We start from the raw sequence: 18,919 nt of genomic DNA, 5'->3' as shown, positions 1-18,919 counted from the left end.
ATATGGAGAAATTGGAACCTTCATACAATGATGGTAGGAATATAAGATGGTACAGCTGCTTTGGAAAATAGTCTGAGAGTTCCCCAATAGATTAAACATATAGTTTTTCTATAACCTGGCACTTCCACTCCCAGATATATAAAGAGAAATGAAAACATGTGTCCACACAAAAACTTATGTAAGCATGTTCATAACAACATTACTCATAATAACCAAAAGGTGATAACAACTCAAATGTCCATCTTCTGAAGAATAGGTAATTACAATGTGGTCTGCAGCTTTACAATGCAGTAATATTCAGCCATATAAAAGAACGAAGTACTGACAAGTGCTACAATAGGAATGTAACTTGAAAACGTTAAACTAAGTGAAAGAAGCCAGTCACAAGAGATCACATATTACATGATTTTATTTATCTGAAATATCCAGAATAGGCGCATCTACAGAAAGTATATTATTTGTCACCAGGGGCTAGTGGGAAGGGCTGCTGGGAGGAAATGGGGAGTGAAAGCTAATGGGTAAGGCTAATGGGTACAGGGGATTCTTGTGTGGATGATGGGAATGTTCTAAACTTGTAATGATTGCACAACTCTGTGATTACACTAAAAACCACTGAAATGTATACTTTAAATGGGCTGATTGTATGATATTTGAATTACATCTCAATAAAGCTGTTTTTAAAAACTAAAATGAGATCCTGTTTCTCCCATTTGCCCTCTTGTTAACAAAACTCTTTTCTGCTCCCCCTTGCTAGGAGTGGCTCACCTTCCTTTCCATATTAATGCGAAAAAATTATCTGAAAACAGAGCAGACATAATCTCCATAAAGTTTCTGGCTCATAAATTTCCAGAGACAAATACACAAATGTAAATTATAACTGCTGCTAAAAAGTCTACTTTCCCAGCATTGGCAGGGCTAACAGCCGACTTAATTTCTTCATGGCAGAGGTGACAATATAATTAATAAATATTTCAAAGAAAGTCAGAAAGAAGATATCCTACCTTTAAGACTAAATTTCGATATATGAAAATGTCACCATATTTGCTAATTCAACGATTTCATAAGCCCCAAACTTTATTGTGAATGTAAAACGGTCTTGCAATCAGACTTTAGTTTTCCATTAAAATATAATTTTTTAAAAAAAAAACTATAATATATATTGAAAATTATAGGAAGTAATTGAATAAAGATCTGTTTAACTGGAAAATAACAGTGGCTGCTTAACATATCTACTGAAGAAAGACTAATATGGGAAGTGATTCATCTGCAGCATGAATTTAAGCCATAAATGACTAAACTACAGATTTCTTGTACCCATAAAGAAAGATCATTTAACGCTGAAGTTGTAGCTTCTCTCTTTGGACAGCTTTAAACATAGACATCTTCTTCATCCCCAGGCTGATTACGTTGGTTCCAGACTGTGAGCAAAGGAACAGGAGTCAAAGTGACCTGTAAGCAAATCTGACAGCATAAACATTTGAACAACAAACCACAGAAATGATTTGTCTATTGGGACCACTGCTTCCACTTTGTGCTTTCCTTCCTCCCCAAATAAATGTTGCTTTGGGGAAGAGTCATAGGTCATCCACGAGTCTTCATTGGTGGGACACAAACAACTGTCTCTTCTGACTGATCTCTATACTCACTCATCAATGCTTAAAATACCAACTGTAAGGCTGAAGACTCCCAAATTTATACCCTCAGCCTAGATCCCTTCCTTGAATGTCAGACTCCTATATCCAACTGCCTACTCGACATCTCTGCATGGATAGCTAATAAGCACCTAAAAGTTAACAGGTCCAAACCAAACTTCAGATCTTCATTGAATTCCCCACAAACCCACTCCCCTTGCAGGCATCTCCATCTCCATTAATGACAATTCCTGTTACCCACTTATTCAAGTCAAAACTTTTAGGGTCATCCTTCACTCTTTTTCTCTCACACCACATGGCCAAACCATTAGCAAATCCTTTGGATTCTGCCTTCAAAATATACCCAGAATCTGACCACTGCTTACCACCTCCATTATTACCTCTCAGGTTCAAAAGCCACCATCATCAATCCTAATAGCCTCTTAATTGGTGTTCCTGCTTTCACCTTTGTCCTACATTTAGCCTATTCTCCATACAACATCGGGAGGGTTGCAAGTCACTCTTCTCCTCAAAACCTTTCTATAGCTCCTCATCTGACTCAAGGTAAAAGCCAAATTCCTTACCAAGCTCTGTATGATCCAGACCCATCACCTCTTCGGCTTCATTACAGACATGCATGCACACGTGTAACATGCACACGGACATGCAAGCACGCATGCACATGTGCTCACATATACTTGAATGCATTCACTGCTTCAACCACATTGGTCCCCTTCCTGTTCCTTGAACATGTCAGTATTCTCTCACCTCAGGGCCTTGACATCAACTGCCCACTCTGCTTGGAACACTCCCCCACTCATATACCCCTGATGACTTCCTCACCTCCTTAAGGTCTTTGCTCGATGTCACCTTCCCAGTGCTGAATGTAACTAGAAGTCAGTCACACACTTACATCTGTCATACGTGTACAATGAGGGGAAGGTCTGGGTGAAAAATAAATGGGAGGACATTCTGTTAGTGATACTGGTCTTTTGCCAGGAGCCAACTGCCCCTGGGACAAGACCTTGGCAGCAATAGAAAGGGATACTCACCTTGGTAGCAATCAGATAAGAGACATCTCCTCTTATGGGGACTGACCTCTGCTTTTGCCCTGGGGCAGGTGAGGTACAGGATTTTTATAGTGCCTTCAGAGGATGCTTTGCCTGAGAAGATAGTGTACAGGGACATTTGCTTTCAACCCTTGGGGGCAACTTCTAAGACTGAAGTGCTTCCTAGTGCCAAGTACTTACACACATGCCTGAGAAACGCAATGAATAAATGCATGTTGATTTTCTGATTGATTTTGAATACACATTTGTTTGTTTTACACAAAAGTAAAATATTACAATTTCATATATTGTAAGACCTCAATTTACAAGAGAATCCACGTTTTACTGATAACGTTATTTAACGGTATCAATCCTCCAGAACACAACTAAGAACTAGAAATAAAGAAAATAAAAATCTTTTATGCCATCAAAACAGATATCACAGAGTCCATACTAAAGTTCATAAACATGACTAGTAGACTACCATAGACCTACTCATAGTCTTTTTACTCATATTTTGCAGACGATTGTAACAAGTTTGGTTGTATTATTTCCTACGTCATAACAGCACATCAGAAGGAGCATATAGAATTAGACAGTAAATGCTGGTTGGTAGAAATCACTAAAATAGCAGTATCAAGAAATGACAGCTCACAGAGAGAAGAATATATAGAGATTAGAAAAACAGGCATTACAAACCAAGAGGCAGAACAATCTATGTCCAATATAATGTAGCGACAAACAGCCCTCCACAGTTTAGGAGACCTTAAAGCAACACTCTATACAGCACATTAAAATAGCTAATGCTATTATAAGGATAATGTTGAGTCATTAAGAAAGGATGCAATTATTTCCAGGTTTGAGAGTGAGGAAGGCAAATAATCTTTTTGAATAGCTTTCAATCCAAAATGGCTAGAGAATTGGGGGGAAAAAAATCAAGCACTAAAAGTGCTGAACCTCAGTTATCCATAAAATCAGTTATGTGGAACAACTCCATGCATAGCGTTACCCAGTAAATTACCCATCATAACTGGAGTACATTTTATGCCATACTGCAATGTATACTGAAGAATTAACTTTGCTGAGATTTACACATCTTGATAAAATAAAATTTGCAGCGAACAGTAGTTTTCGCAACTACTTATCTGAGTTATCTGCAGTTACCTTAGGTAGATCAGTATAGTTTACATTCTTTTGTCCTGCAAGGAATGCAAAACATTTCTTTCTTTTTTTCCTTGTTTTTCCATCATCAGGTAAAGACAGTGTGGAATAAAACATTATTTAAGGGCAAATTCAAAATGTAATTTTATAGTAAATATGGCTACTTCTGTGCTAGACTTTCTGAGTTACCAAAATAACCCATATAAGTAGATTTAAGGAAAGAACTTCAGTACCAGTTGTTTAATGGACGCCACAGGTGAGAGTAACAAATAAGTTTTCCCCAGCTCCAGACCTATTGGTCAGCTCCCTCTGAATGTTCCACAGAAACCACCTACCCAAAATTGAACCTAAAATTTTCTCTTCTTCTTCCATTTCCTGCCTTAACGATATCTATCTCTCTGCCCAGTCGCCCTAATCAAAAACCTGGAATTAACCTAGTCTATTTCCATGTCTCTCAAACCTCACACTTAGCCACCAAATCAAATCAATTTTACCCTCTCAATTCCTCACGCATCTCCCCTTAACCCCATTCAGAGAACTGACTTTAATCCATGCCTTCACCCACTCTTGCCCTTATTTCTACAACAGCTTTCTAACTGGCCACTCTACTTATGGTCCTTTCTAACTGGTCCTCTTCTTCTCTGCTGCATACTCCACACACTGTGTCTGTCTTCTACACAACTACCAGAGTGATATTTGTAAAAGCTAGAAGCCCCATCATGCATTGCCACTGCGGATCACCATGCGCATTGTGCACCATACAACCCTAGCAAGGCCATCATTCACGGGGCCAGTTTGTGTGAATGGAGCCCCTAAGGGTTTGCACTGCACAACCTGCACAACCATATGCAGCAGCCTTGCTCTATTCTCCCACTTAAAACACTCCGATGGCTCCCCATTGCCTTACAAATAAAGCCCTTTAATATGCTACTTACAAGGCTCTGCCTGATCCAGCTCCTGCCTACCTCTCCAAATTTCTCTCACTTGAACTTTCCGAAATTTACACTCTAACCATTAAAAAAAAGAAAAAAAGAAGAAAAAAAAACAATTCACCAAACCTGCTATGCTGTGGCCTTTCTCCTTATTTTTGCACTTCTTACTTTATTTGTCTAGAATACCTCTCTACCTATCCTTACCACGCTCTATCACCATCTCAGTCCCATGGAAATTGGTATGCATACCTGAAGATTCAATTCAGGCATCGCCCCTTCCCTGAAGCCTTCCCTTAACTCCCTAAGTAGAGTCAATCCTTCCCTCTTCCCGCTGCTCCACAGCAGATCCTGCATGAGCACATGTAATTAGATTATCACACTGTAGCGTGTTTCTGGGAGTGAGCGGTCTATAGTCATTATTGAAATGATCTTTCAGAAAGTTCTATACCATAATGAAAAGCTTTGCAAACATATTTTTAAATATATGAATATATTTTTTTAATACAAGAAATCCTTTTCACAAGTTACTGTGGATGTTCTAACAGCATAGGCGAAAAACACTTCCGGGACACTCTGTTGGTCCATACAGAGGTAGAAGTCGATGCTAAAAATGCCGAAAGGCAGAAAAGTACTGCAAGCCTGTGTAAAAACACAGCACAGCAACTAGTGTCGTTTAGGTGCTGTGATGTGTCCTAATGCCCAGGAAACGAGGGCCTGTCAATTTTTTTGGATTGGTGGATAGCCCTGAATAATGAGGAATATTTGGACCACGTGCGGTGGCCACCTCATTTGAGGAAAACTGCCACCAATTCATGTTTCGGATGCCAAAAACTTCCATTGCAAGGCTTAGCACCTGCTAAACCAAAACGACAATGGGAGCAGAGGAAGACATGTCCACTAATTGCAGTACCTCGCAGGCTTGTCTGAAAAGCCATGGTTGAACTTAAGGTCCCAGAGTTGCACTCTGTTCTAGGGTTGCTCTCGCACCCCATTCTGCAAGGTCCCAAAGGAACTGTTGTCCTCGGTGCCGCAAAGCCTGGAGAACCAATCCCGAAGCTTAGCACCTCCGGCTGGTAAGTGACCGAGCCCACGTTACATCACTCACACCCCTGACCCAAACCGCGACAATGGCACTAAAGGTTTTGTGAGTTGGCGTTTTCAGACAAACAAAAACTTCTGCCTTTGTAGCGAGGACCCCACGAGGCAGGAAGCGCATGGACCAAGCTGAAAAGATAGACTAGTCGGGTGAAAGCCCGAGTCGGCGGCAGCGCCGCTTCTCTACAAACTCCCCCTCCAACCGCGGTGCAGCCGTCTCAAAATCCCAGCGCTTTTTTGGACTCCGTTCCCCCGCACGTATTTTTCAACCCCCGCCCCTCGCTTTTCCAACATTCGGGGAATATTACAAGGCAAGTGCACCCTTGGGAGGCCGACTTCTGGTCTGCGGGAGGCGCAGTTAGAAGACACCATCTATCCCCATCGCTCCAGTGACACACAGAAGCGGGTGAGGAGTGGAGAGGGGACCTGAACCAGCCACGGCGGAGACATCCTCACCCTGCCGCCCGCACTTTCTCACGGTGCGCTTGCGGGACCGAGCTTGGGAGAGAGGTGCACCCTGCAGCGCAGCGGCGGCGCGCAGAGGAACAACGGGAGCTGGGAGCGCCACCGCAGTGGGGTCCGGTGTGCGTGCGCGGGGGGCGAGGGAAGACAAAGTGTGCACGCCCGCTAGGCGGGCTGCGGAGGGAGCGGGTGAGGAGGGGAGCGCGCGAGTCAGCTAGTTAGGAGCCGGGGCCGCCGGGCGGCGCGCGCAAGAGGGCACCTACCTGCGACGAAGACCGCTTGCAGAAGGCAGAGGTAGTTCTTGCCGTACCTCTCCGCAATCCTCAGGCGCTGCAGAGCCATGCCCATGTCCACCTGCAGAGGAATCGCTTGGGCAGTCGACACAAACGTGCAACGGTCCTGGTTCAGGGGCAGGCCCAGGGTCCTGCCGCCCAGCACAGAGATCCGTTGCGCGGGGGCCTGAAGCACGTGCCGCGGCACTAGCGTGAGCGAACCCAGGTAGGGCCGGGAGTCTTCCGCCGCCATCCGCGCGCGGGAGTGCGGACCGGGACCGCCACCCCAGCCGTCAGCCGGCGAACTCCGCCCCGCGTCCGCCCCTGCGCGTCCACGGACCGCCAGAAGGGTCCTGCAGCCCGCCCCGCTCGGCCCCGCCGCAGCCAGCTTGCCTGCTTGCCTGCTTGCCCGAGCCCGCTAGTGGGGCCAGGGACGCTGGAGGCCGGAGAACGTGGAGTGCCTGGAGCCCGGTAACTTGCTCGGAGTTTGGGGCCCCAGTGGAGTGCTTCTGGCCGCCGCCACCGCGAAGGCAACTCCTCTAGGGTGCGGATACACGCCCCCGCTTAGCTTCTAGGAGGCTAGGAGGAGGCGGGGGATGTGGAGGAGGGGCTCAAGTAGCCAAAAGGGAGAACCCCTGTGGCGTCGCCCATTGTCAGGGAGGGAAGGCCGGGCTAGGCGAGCACACGTGGTGGGAGGAGCCGGCCCGGCCTCGCACTCCCATGGCAACTCTTACAAGTCTTGGCGGTTCCTTAGCATCCCGGCTCTCACTGGCCAGGCAAAGATTCGCCGCGCGGGGGAGTTATTCAGTGCGGGCGCAGGCAGATGGCCTTCCAGGACTGCTGCTGTCCCTGCCGGCGCCAAGAGGAGACCAGCCCTGGACAGTCTGAAATGCTCTGTGCTGAAGCCGGAATATGACCTCCCCCTCCCAACGCGAACACACACACGCACACACACGCACACACACACACACATTTTCTCTCTCTCTCTCTCTCGCTCGCTCGCTCGCTCGCTCACTCACTCTCATACTCTCATTCCGATCTCTTGGGGATGCTAAATTCTGTGCACTCCAGATCCCTGATTCTCAAACTCTGGAGTCCTAGGAAAGCCTCCTATACGGACACCTGGGCTGCCATCACTCACACGTCTTAGAAAGGGACACAAGAAAACTGGAAGGCAAGGGGAGGCGACTCCTTAAAGAAGCCAAGTAGGAAACGAAAGGAGCTAGAGTTCTCTACGTACCACAAAGCCCCCAGGGATGGGGCAAGGGAAAGATGGGACTCCGCAGGCCTGGGAGGAAAGGAGTGAGCAGGGCCTGCGGGAGCCTTGCCCAGGAAGCTGCAGCGGCTGAGAGGAGGCCAGGGAGTGTCAACATTAAAACTCTGCAAGTCTGAAACCTAGACAGTACCACAAGGATTTGCCCAGTTTTGCTCCAGTGCTAGAAGTCTTTATGGGAATTTCAAGTGCCACTTCTTTCTTTAATCCTATCCTTTTCAGAATGCTCTGTCAGGAGCGTGGTCTGATGTTATATAGGCCAATCATTCCAAGTGGATATTTTAAAATACTCTATGGGGAATCACTTATTTATACCTGAGGAGAATGGGTCTGCACAAAGTACAAAAGGCAAGAATGAGGCAAGAATGAGTAGGGAAGCAACTCTCTTTCTTTCTCTCGCTCTCTCTCCCCCCACCCCTCTTTCTTCCTCTTGCCACTTTAAGCTGTGTCTGAATGTGTCAAGTCAAAAGGCAGAATATTTGCCAGCCCCTCGCTTGAATATGTGTAGAGGGGAGAGGAGCAACCGCTTTTAAGTGTCTGCTCTGTTGTGGACAAGATGACGTTAAAAATTCCACTGATGCTACAGTCATTGTTCTCTTACAACAATTTAAGTTAAAAATAAATAAGAATAGCAGTCTATAAAAGTACTAGATGACTATATCAGAGGATTTTTTATAATTATGGGATGGAGAAGGATTTACTTAGCATAATAAAAAAGTATGCAGTTGATCCATATGCGGAAAGACGCCCTGCTATATTGTCAGGTGAAAAAAAGTAAGATGAAAACCAGCATTTATAGTTCGATCCCACTCTTTAAAATCCTGTACATATGTATATGCATAGAAAATGGTAGGGAAGGATATAAAACGCTAACAGTGTTGGTGTCTGGAGAGTGAAATTGGCAATTAAGACATATCAATGGAGAAAGACTATTATTTTCAATGAACAGTGCTGGGACAACTGGATATCTATGTACAAAAGAATGAAGTTGGACCTGTACCTTACATCATATACAAAAATTATTCAAAATAGATCAATGACCTAAATGCAAGAGCTAAAATTACTAAACTGTTAGAAGAACACAAAAGCATAAATCTTCATGATCTTGAATTGGGCAATGGTTTCTTAGATATCACACCAAAAGCACAAGCAACAAAATATAAATTAGATTTCATTTTTTAAAAAATTAATGTGCATCAAAAAACAGTATCAGAAAAATGAGAAGACAACTCACAGAATGGGAGAAAAATGTTTGGAAATCATATATCTGACAAGAGTCTACTCCAGAATATATAAAGAACTCTTACAACTCTAAGATAAAAAGACAAATAAATGAACTTTAAAAATGGGAAAAAGACTTAAATAGACATGTCTCCAAAGAAGATGTACAATGGTCAAGAAATAAATGGAAAGATGCTCAACATCATTAGCCATTGGGTAACTGCGAGTCAAAACCACAATGCAATGCCACTTCACACACGCTAGAACGGTTATAATAAAAAAGACAGACAATAACAAATGTTGGCAAGAATGTAACGAAAATGGAACCCTCATTCATTGATGGGAGTGTAAAATATTGCAGTCGCCATGGAAAAGTTTGGCAGTTCCTCAAAAATGTGCAATATAAAGTTATCACAGCAATTCCACCCAAGAAGAATCAAAATGTGTCCACACAGAGACTTGGACACAAATGTTCATAGCAACATTATTCATAATAGCCAAAAGGTTGAAACAACTTAAATATCTAACAACAGATGAATAGAGATGAACTATTATTTCGCTTTAATAAGGAATGAAATTCTGATATGTGCTACAACATGGATGAAACTTGAAAATAATATACTTAATGGAAAGGTACCAGTCACAAAAGACCACACATGTTATAATGCCATTTATATGAAATGTCCAGAATAGGCAATATAGAGATAGAATAGTGGTTGCCAGGGAATGGGGAAAATGGAGGGATTGGAGGTAATGGCTAAGTGGACTAGAGTTCTTTTTTTAGGGTAATGAAATGTTCTAAAATTGAACGTGCTGATGGATGCTCAATTCTATGAATATACTAAAAGCTATTGAATTGTACAGTTTAAATGAGTGAAATGCATGGTATTTCAATAAAACTTAAAAATATCCTTAACAGGTACAGCCACTATGAGAGGCAGTCTGGAAATTCCTCAAAAAATTAGAAATGGATCTACCTTTTGACTCAGCAATTGCACTTCTAGGTATTTATCCAAAGAAAACCAAAACAATAATTTGTAAAGCCCTATGCATCCCTATGTTCATGACAGCACCATTCACAATAGCCAAGATATGGAAGCATCCTAAATGCCCATCAACAGATGATTGGATAAAGAAATTATGGTTCATGTATACAAAGGAATATTATTCAGCCATAAAAAATGAAATCCTATCATTTGCAACCACATGGATGGACCCAGAGGTTATTATGCTGAGTGAAATAAGTCAGACAGAGAAAGATAAATACCATATGATTTCACTTATATGTGGAATCTAAGGAACAAAAAGAACAAACTAATCAAAAACAAACTCCAAACAGAGGACAATTTGGCGATGGCCAGAGGGAAGGGAAGTGGAGGGGCTGAGAGAAAGCAGTAAAGGATTAAAAAAAGTACAAATTGGTAGTCACTAGGTGGTCATGGGGATGGGGAGCACGGCATAGGGAATGTAGTCAGCAGTAAGGTAATGGCTATATGTAGAGCCAGAGTAATTAGGGGGATCATTTCATAAAGTATATAAATGTCTAACCAATGTACTGTATATTTGAAGCTAATAATAAAATGCAAAAAAAAGTTTAAAAAATCAACATATAAATAATATTTATAATTAATAAGAAAATGCAATGAAAATAGTCAAAAGATAGGAACAGATAACTTTCAGGAGAAAAAAATGTAATCTAATATATATACCTACATATACCTACATATGTATACATGTAATCTAATATATATACATACATATACCTACATATGTATACATGTAATTCAATACTTATAAAATAAACCAAAGAATCCCAGGATATAATTTTTCACTCATCAAATTGGCAAAGATTTTTAAAATACTCAACATTGGTTAATGTGGTGAGCCAAGCAGATTCATGCACTGCAGGAGTGTAAGTTGGTATAACCATTCTGGAAAGCATTTTGGTAATCAGTACGAGAAGCTTAAACTGTACATATCTTTTGACTCAAGACACCTCCTTCAAGGAATTTCCCCTACAGAAAAAAATCAGAGATTTTGGCAAAGATTTATATACAAGAATGTTCTCTACAGCATTATTTATTATAGTCCCAAACAGGAAGCAACATGCATTTCAAACAAGATTAATAAATATTATATAGTACAACCATGAAATGGATTATAAAGCAATTATTAAAAATGACATTCTCTTGTGATGATGGAACTGTTCTGTATCTTGATTATATCAATGTCAGTATACTGGTTGTGATATTGTACTATAGTTTTGCAAAATATTGCCATTGAGGGAAACTGGGTAAAAGTGTCTGAGATCTCTCTGTATCGTTTCTTACAACTATTTATAAATCTATAATTATCTTAAAATAAAAAGTCCAATTTTAAAAATTATATTCTTGAAGAACCTTTGAGAACACAAGAAAGCATTTGTGATTTTTTGTTAATTGGATTATCTGTATGCAAGATAAATATGCAGTATAATCTCAACTACATGCCATCTATGAGCTTTGAAAAAAATATTGGGAAAAATATTGAGTGGATGGAGGTTAGACAGACAGACAGATAGATAGATAGATAGATAGATGGATGATTAGAGAGAGAGAGACAGAGAGATGATAGAGATAGATCGACAAATTGATAGGAGAGACCGGGCTGCTTCTTAGGATGGTTAATCACACAGCCATTCAAAATTATTACCTCTTCTGTGAAGCTTTGCCACATTCTCTGGGCCAGATACCCTCTCTCATGTCCCTTTCTCTTATCTCCTTCATACTGATTCTCATCATGTGTTCCAATTGCTTGCAGGTCAATGTTTTAGATAGGTTCTGAGGTCCTTAAGGATAGGAGCATTGTCTTATTAAGCGCTGTCTTCCAGGGCCTGGCATATAGTAGGCACTCGAAATATAGGTTAACTAAATGGGTGAATAAAGTAATAATGATGAACAACAGTCTTTTAATTTTACTGTGGACACTTATTTGAAAGAAAACTAAATGAAGTCATGGTTTCTCAGGGCTGAAGGAAATGCATAGCTATGACTCAATATTCTCTAATTTGTACAGCACATTCAGATTCATTTATACTGAGTTGCTCTATAGCGCAGTCTTCAGGGCCCTTGCCACAGGCCTTACAATGGAAACTAACATCTTCAGAAATAAGGTCCTTTGGGATTTTACTAATGTTCTTTGATGAAGTCTAAGGATGAACTAGCCTTATAACAAATTCCTCTCTCTAGTAACAGTGATATAAGGTTTCATCTCATTTGCCTAAATCCATAAATCTTATTTCCCCTAGGTACAGCAGAAGGAATTTGAGTAATAGGGAATATTATTTTGTTGTAGTAAATTAGGTATAGGTCTTGAGAAATCACAATTTCTGAAATGCCAATAGTGGAAGGTGACAATAAAAATAACGGTATCCTTATTTAGTCCCTATTACACTTGATTTTGAGAGTTTCTGCAGGATTCAGGACGTTTATTGACATGCAAGAGGATTACCAAACAAAAACTCATTTTTAAAATAGGAATAATAGCAACCTCACAATTTGTATAGATTAAATAGGATTAGATTATAGAAAGGGCTGTATCGAGTTTCACACCATGCTAGCTTGTCGCCATATATGTAGGGAGTATCTGTTGTTTTTGCCTGCCCAGAATCTATGTTGTTCAGTATTCCTGTGGAAAATCTTCCCTGCCCCACTCTAAATCCATGTGGTGCAGACAAGATGCCACTCCCCACCTCATTCCCACCCCTCACCCAACCCCCACCCACACTCCAGGGTGGGAAGATGACCCAGGTCTAGTAAATTAGTGTATTCTGTTCCCTTGGCCACTGTGATAGGTTTAAACTAATGAAGACACCATCCCAGGGCTTTATGGAACCAGTAAAAGAAACTGGTTCCCTTCTCTCAGATCGTTAGTTATGAGGGGGAGGTAAACCGGGGCTGCAAATAGAGCCTGCCTGAGAATAAAATCAATGCAGTGAAAATGGTTATTTGAACATCTGGATCCAACCATGCCTGAAGAAATATCCACCCCCTGTATTTTTCAGTTACATAGATCGATAAATTTTCTACTGTGTTTAAATCAGTTTGCTGTTGAGTTTCTATCATTTACAGCCAAAAGAATCTCAACTAATGCGTTATGATTAACACAAGATTTGACTGTGGATTGGCATTATGGAAACTTCGAGATGAATATATAAACCTAGAAAAGCATATTAAGTACTAGGGAGCCTCTGGGACACAATGGGCTAAGTAAGAGCAAAGAAATTAATGAATTAATTAATGTGACACCAGGCAATGACATTCACTTAAAGTTTACCCCTTCTCAGGAAATTCCACAGGAAACTTATTTCACTTGTTAACACTTTTTAAGATTTCCATTTGTTGCCATCTTAACGGGCACAGCTCTTCTTTCCAAGGAAAACATTGTTTCAAAGGCAAATATTTTAATTTCTGTTGTTTGTTAAAGGAAGCAACTGTTTCAAAGTTTGCTCTGTTCTGAAAGCCAAATGCTTTTTTTTTTTTTTTCAGCTTTTGAGGTATTCTAGTATTCCATTATACCATGCTTTTTCTTTTGGTAACAGCTTTGTTGAGATATAACTCATATATAATATAATTCTCCTAATTTAAAGTATATAATTTAATGGTTTTTGTATAGTCAGAGATGCGCTAACCAGTAATCTAATTTTAGAACATTTCATCACTCTAAAAAAAAAAAAAAGCATAGCCTTTAACTGTCACCTCTCAAGCACCTCATCGCCACCAGCCCTAGCCAATGACTAATCAACCTTCTGTCTCTATGGATTTTCCTATTCTGAATATTTTTATATAAGTGGAATCATACAATATGTGGCCTTTTGTGTCTGACTTCTTTCACTTAGAATAATGTTTTCAAGGTTTATCCATGTTGTAGCATGTGTCAGTACTTCATTTCTTTTTATGGCTAAATAACATTTTCATTGTATGGATATGCTGCATTTTATCTACTCAGTTTATGGATACTATGCTTTTTTAATACATAAATATTGAAACCTTGATATTTTCAAACTAAAAAAAAAATTGTTTTCTTTAGAACACTGTTATTTTAAAAGTCAGATCTTGAGATGTAAGAAGTATACCCTACATTAAAATTTAAAACCAGAGGTACACACATTTTCAAAGTGTTCTGAGGACCTCCCTCTGTGTAAAACCATCCCTAGCTCTCTTACTGTTGTTGAAATGACTGATTCTGGATTACTTGTGAGGTTGAGCATCTTTTTCTGTTTCCTAGTCATCTAGCCATTCTCTCAAAGTCTATTTGTACCCTTGGTCTGTTTCCAGAGGTCTCCGGTGGAATAAACTTACGATGGCGTATGAGTATCAAAATACAAAGGCTTGCCAGGGGGAGAAGAAAGTTATGATAGGGGGATGATCCCCCAGGAGGAACATGTTATAGGGAAAGAAATGATACCCAGATTTCAATTTTTAATAAAATACTGATATTTTGGTATGACTAGCAATACCCTTGCAGGTGGAGGAGAACTCCACCACCTCTACCAAGCCATGGAGCCCGAGGCCTGGGATGGCAATTAAGACCTAGACAGTCTGTAGCATTGAGCTGGATCTCAACAACCAGTTTTGTCTCTATTTCTAGCTGTTTCTATTGCAGACCCCTCTGGGCCACTGTGAATTTTAGGATGCAAAAAAGGACTATCTTTTCCACACCTGATTCTCAATGTTTAACCAAAGGTATTCCATGCAAAAATTAGCCTGAGTGGTTTATCATTGCAGATGGAATGCACTATTTATTGCTTTTCTGTTCTAAGGCCGCATGATTTTTGTTTTTTATTTTATAAATCCACAAAGATGAAGGGAATGGGAAGGGGTCTCTGAAAGAAGAGATTTCAACATAATTTGGAAAGTAAAAAGTGAATAAAGGCATGATTAAATGTGACAGCTGTAGCTTAGGTGGGGTGGGGTAACTCACAGAAAAATATGGATCATAGGGAGCCAATTTGCTTGGAAGAACCCTGGAAAGTCTTGGAATTTGGAGATACCAGGTACTGTAAAAGGCAAGAGAGGGACTTGGGCCCAAAACACAAAGATTCACTAAAAGACTCTGTGTGGGAAAAGTTTCTACTGCCTCCCCAGCTCTACCTCTTATACCTTCTACCCCATTCACACAGAGCACTCCTTAACCTTGCACAAGAGCAGAGACTTCTCTGGAGAACTTGAAAGGCCTTAAAAATATTCCAAATTCTGCTATTTAGGGGTCTCCATCATATGATTCTACTCCTCATCTTTCTCACTCTAAAGCAAAGGCTTCCACTTTGTCAGCTCCACCTGTCAACTCCTCAATCAGCTCTTCTGGGCCTTATTTTTAAATATGAACAGGCTGGTAATGATTAGTAAATGTTTGAGGTAAACGACTCTGATGGTACTTTTATATATCAGTTTGGTTGGACTATAGTTATGCAGTCAAACACTAATGTAGGTGTTGCTCTGGGGTATTTTGTAGGAGTTGTTAACATCTGCAATAAGTTGACTTTAAGCAGATTGTCCTTGAAAACCTGGATGACCTCATACAATCCTTTGAAAGGCTTTAACAGCAAAACAGAAAATCCCTCAAACCGTTAACACCTGAGTTTGCACCCTGCAGACCTACCCTGTTGATTTCGAACCCACCTAGACGCTTCCATTATTGAGATTGCTTAAGCCAATTCCTGGAAATAAATGTCTCTGTGTCTGTCTGTCTCTTTATATATAGAAAGATAGATTCATATATGTATGTGTATACATACAATTCTACTGGTTGTGTTCCTCTGGTAGAACCCTGACTGATATAAGTCACCAGATGCAAAGAGAGATCAAGATAAACAGTGAAAATGATCTGCTCCACCCCCTACCTTACCAAACTCATTGTATACCAGTCTGCCTCCTTATGCACTTTGTCCAGCCACACTAGCTTTCTCGCTGTTCCTATGACACAGCATCCTCATGCTCCTCTCAGAGCCCATGACCTCTGGGGCTGCCTCCCTCTGCAGTGGTTCATTTGGCCTTCAGAGACACTTTTCCAGACTTTTCTATTTAAAACACACCCATGCTCCACCTACCACACTGATGTTTTGTTTTGTTTTGTTTTGTTTTGTTTCATTTATAGCAAAGATGACTTCCTTAAATTAAGTATTTGCACACTTATTAGTTTCTTGTCTTACTGCCTCCACTAGCATGGAAGCTCCAGGATAGGGACTTCTGTCTTGTTCATGATTGGATCACCATCTCCTAAAACAATGTCTTGTCCTTTATTTGAAGAGTTAATATATGAATGGATGGGTCAGTGAAAAATATCCATGGAAGTAACAGACATAATTCAGAGAATAGAGAACTTTAAAACAATGCTAACTATTTATACACTGAAGAATTCAAATGATTATAATCCATAAACAATAATGGAATACTATGAAAAGGAAATAATCAGAGAACAAGAAAGAGAGCTCTTAGAGCTAAAAATAATTGGTAAAATTTTAAAAATTCCACAGCAGGGCCAATTTTAAGCTACCAATTCGATGTCACCGAATGCTAAGTTGAGAAGAGAGGTGTGGAATCACAGGCTGGTTTGAGCCGGTTCCAGTACACCACTGACAGGTGCAGGTAGGCTGATGTGTCAGAAGCTGTGATGTATCATTCAGATCCCCCTTCAGAAATGAAGTATTTATTTTCCTGTCTATTGAAAATGCTGCCAGATAAAAGTCTTCAGCTGTCAGCCCCCTGAAAGGATTGCCTCAGCCGAAAAGACCGACCTAATCCAAGGTCACTGCCCTTACCAAGGACAACCCATATCCAATGACTGAGCAACACAGGATATCAAGGTCCAGCTCCCTTGCCCAACGTAGAGCCCACTCTGACGAATTATCCCCTTTTCAGAACTTCCTGTTGGTTTGGATGAGGCTTCTGTTGAGGATTCTTTACAGTCTGACTTCTTCTTCTGCCCAATCCATCTTCCTTCTCTTCCCTATTCTACTGCAAGTGTTAATCTCAGTAACATGCCTCAATAAAGCTCCTGTATCTATTTTCTTTCGGAAGTCATGAATTGAAGTCATCATACGATAGTGAGGAAGAAGTGAAGGAGGAATGAATGTAGGAACTTTGAGGAAATAAAGGAGGGATGAAATAGTCATCATAGGAAAACTGAGTTTCTAGGAAAGTATAGTGGGATTGTCTGACAGTGTTGAGTGAGAGAAAAGAGACATAGAGAATTATTTCTGGAGGCCTAATATCCCACAGGCGCCCAAGAAAGAAAGAACAACAAAAAAAGTGTAACTTTATATAATGATGGGTAGTAACTAGACTTCTGGTGGTGATCATTTTGCGATGTATACAAATGTTGAATCACAATGTCGTACACTTGAAACTAATATAATGTGATATGTCAACTATACTTCAATAAAAAAAGAACAGAGAAAATGGGGAGGGGCATTTCAAAGAAATAATAGAATGAAAATTTTTTCTAGAACCAAAGAACATAAGTATTTGTATTAAAAGAGTCTGTCGAATGCAAAATGAGATAAAGTACAAAATATTTAAAAAAGGAAATACACCGAAACACACCCTTATGAATTTTTAAAGACACCAGGGATAGGAAAAGAACCTAAATATCTAGAGGGGAAAATAAATAAATCTCTTATAAAAGCATAAGAATCAAAATGGCATTGAACTTCTCCATAGCAATACTGGATTCTACAAACTAATGGAAAAATACTTTCAAAATTATAAGGAGAATATTTTTTCAACTTAGAATTCTTTACTGAGCCAAAATCAGAAACAAATATGAAGGTAGGCCAAATATTTTGAGACATACAAATAATACTTTAAAAGCTTATCACCCATAAATATTTCTTAGGAAGTTACTAGAGAATATATTCCCCCCCAAAATGAAGAAGTAAATCAAGAAAGAGGGAGACAAGGAATCCAGGATATAGTGATCAAACCCAGGAGCACAAAGGACATTCTAGAGAGATGTGCAGCAAGCCTGGAGAACAACATCTCAGATGGTAGTAGAACAGAGGGCTCTGAGATGGAGCTACTCCTAGCTCTTTCTACCTCTTTCTAACCAAGTTCAGTAAACCTTCCCTGGGGCCTTTTGTTTGCTTATCAGAGTCTTCTGGTCAAAATGGCAGAGTAGATAAATGCTGTGCTTGCATTCTTTCATGATTACATCAAAATTATAAATTAAACTACAGAACAACCATCATTGAGAATTGTCTGAAGTCTAGCTGAACAGAAGTCCCACAACTAAGGATATACAGAAGAAGCCATAATGAGACTGGTATGAGGGGCAGAGACATGGAATGGGCTGGTCCCACAACCATGTGTGGTGTTTAAAAATAGGGAGGTATATATTGGCTGTGGAGGACTCCCTGAGGAGTGAGGGGTCCCTACTCCACACTAGGCCTTCCAGTCCAGGGTTCCAGTGCCAGGAAGAGAAGTTCTTACAATATCTAGCTGTGAAAACTAGCAGAAACTATGGCTGAGCGAGACAAAGGGCTGCTGGAGTCCCAGGCATTCCTCTTAAAGGACCCACACATGGACTTCTTTGTTGACAGACTCACTGGCTCTGAGCTTCAGCACTGGGGCAGCAGCTCCAAAGGTGCCAGGGACATACAGGGAGGAACTAAATTGTCTGGCTTCAGGGTGAGGACCGGAGGAGAGCTTTCTCCTAGAGAGAGGTGCTGGCAAAAGCCATGGTTTCTCTGTTAAGCCCTCCCCCCACCCAGCCTGGATGTGCAGGCAGGAGCCATACCTGAGTCTCTATCAACCTGGCTAACACCATTCACCCTGCACTGGTGATA

The 18,919-nt window shown here is 40.8% G+C and overlaps 1 protein-coding gene across 1 annotated transcript in view; it reads right to left on the bottom strand.

Moving 5' to 3' along the window:
• MCF2 (MCF.2 cell line derived transforming sequence) overlaps positions 1-6,615 on the bottom strand; it is an 83,446-nt gene extending 76,831 nt beyond the window's left edge. The window contains exon 1 of the mRNA XM_039874787.1: positions 6,594-6,615. The gene's annotated coding sequence lies outside the window, so the exon portion shown is untranslated. The remainder of the gene's footprint in view (positions 1-6,593) is intronic.
• Between the last annotated feature and the right edge of the window lie 12,304 nt (positions 6,616-18,919).

The sequence above is a fragment of the Pteropus medius genome, unplaced genomic scaffold (genome assembly GCF_902729225.1).
Source record: "Pteropus medius unplaced genomic scaffold, Ma_sr-lr_union100, whole genome shotgun sequence".
NCBI classification, from domain to species: domain Eukaryota; kingdom Metazoa; phylum Chordata; class Mammalia; order Chiroptera; family Pteropodidae; genus Pteropus; species Pteropus medius.
This window is presented reverse-complemented; position numbering and strand designations above follow the sequence as displayed.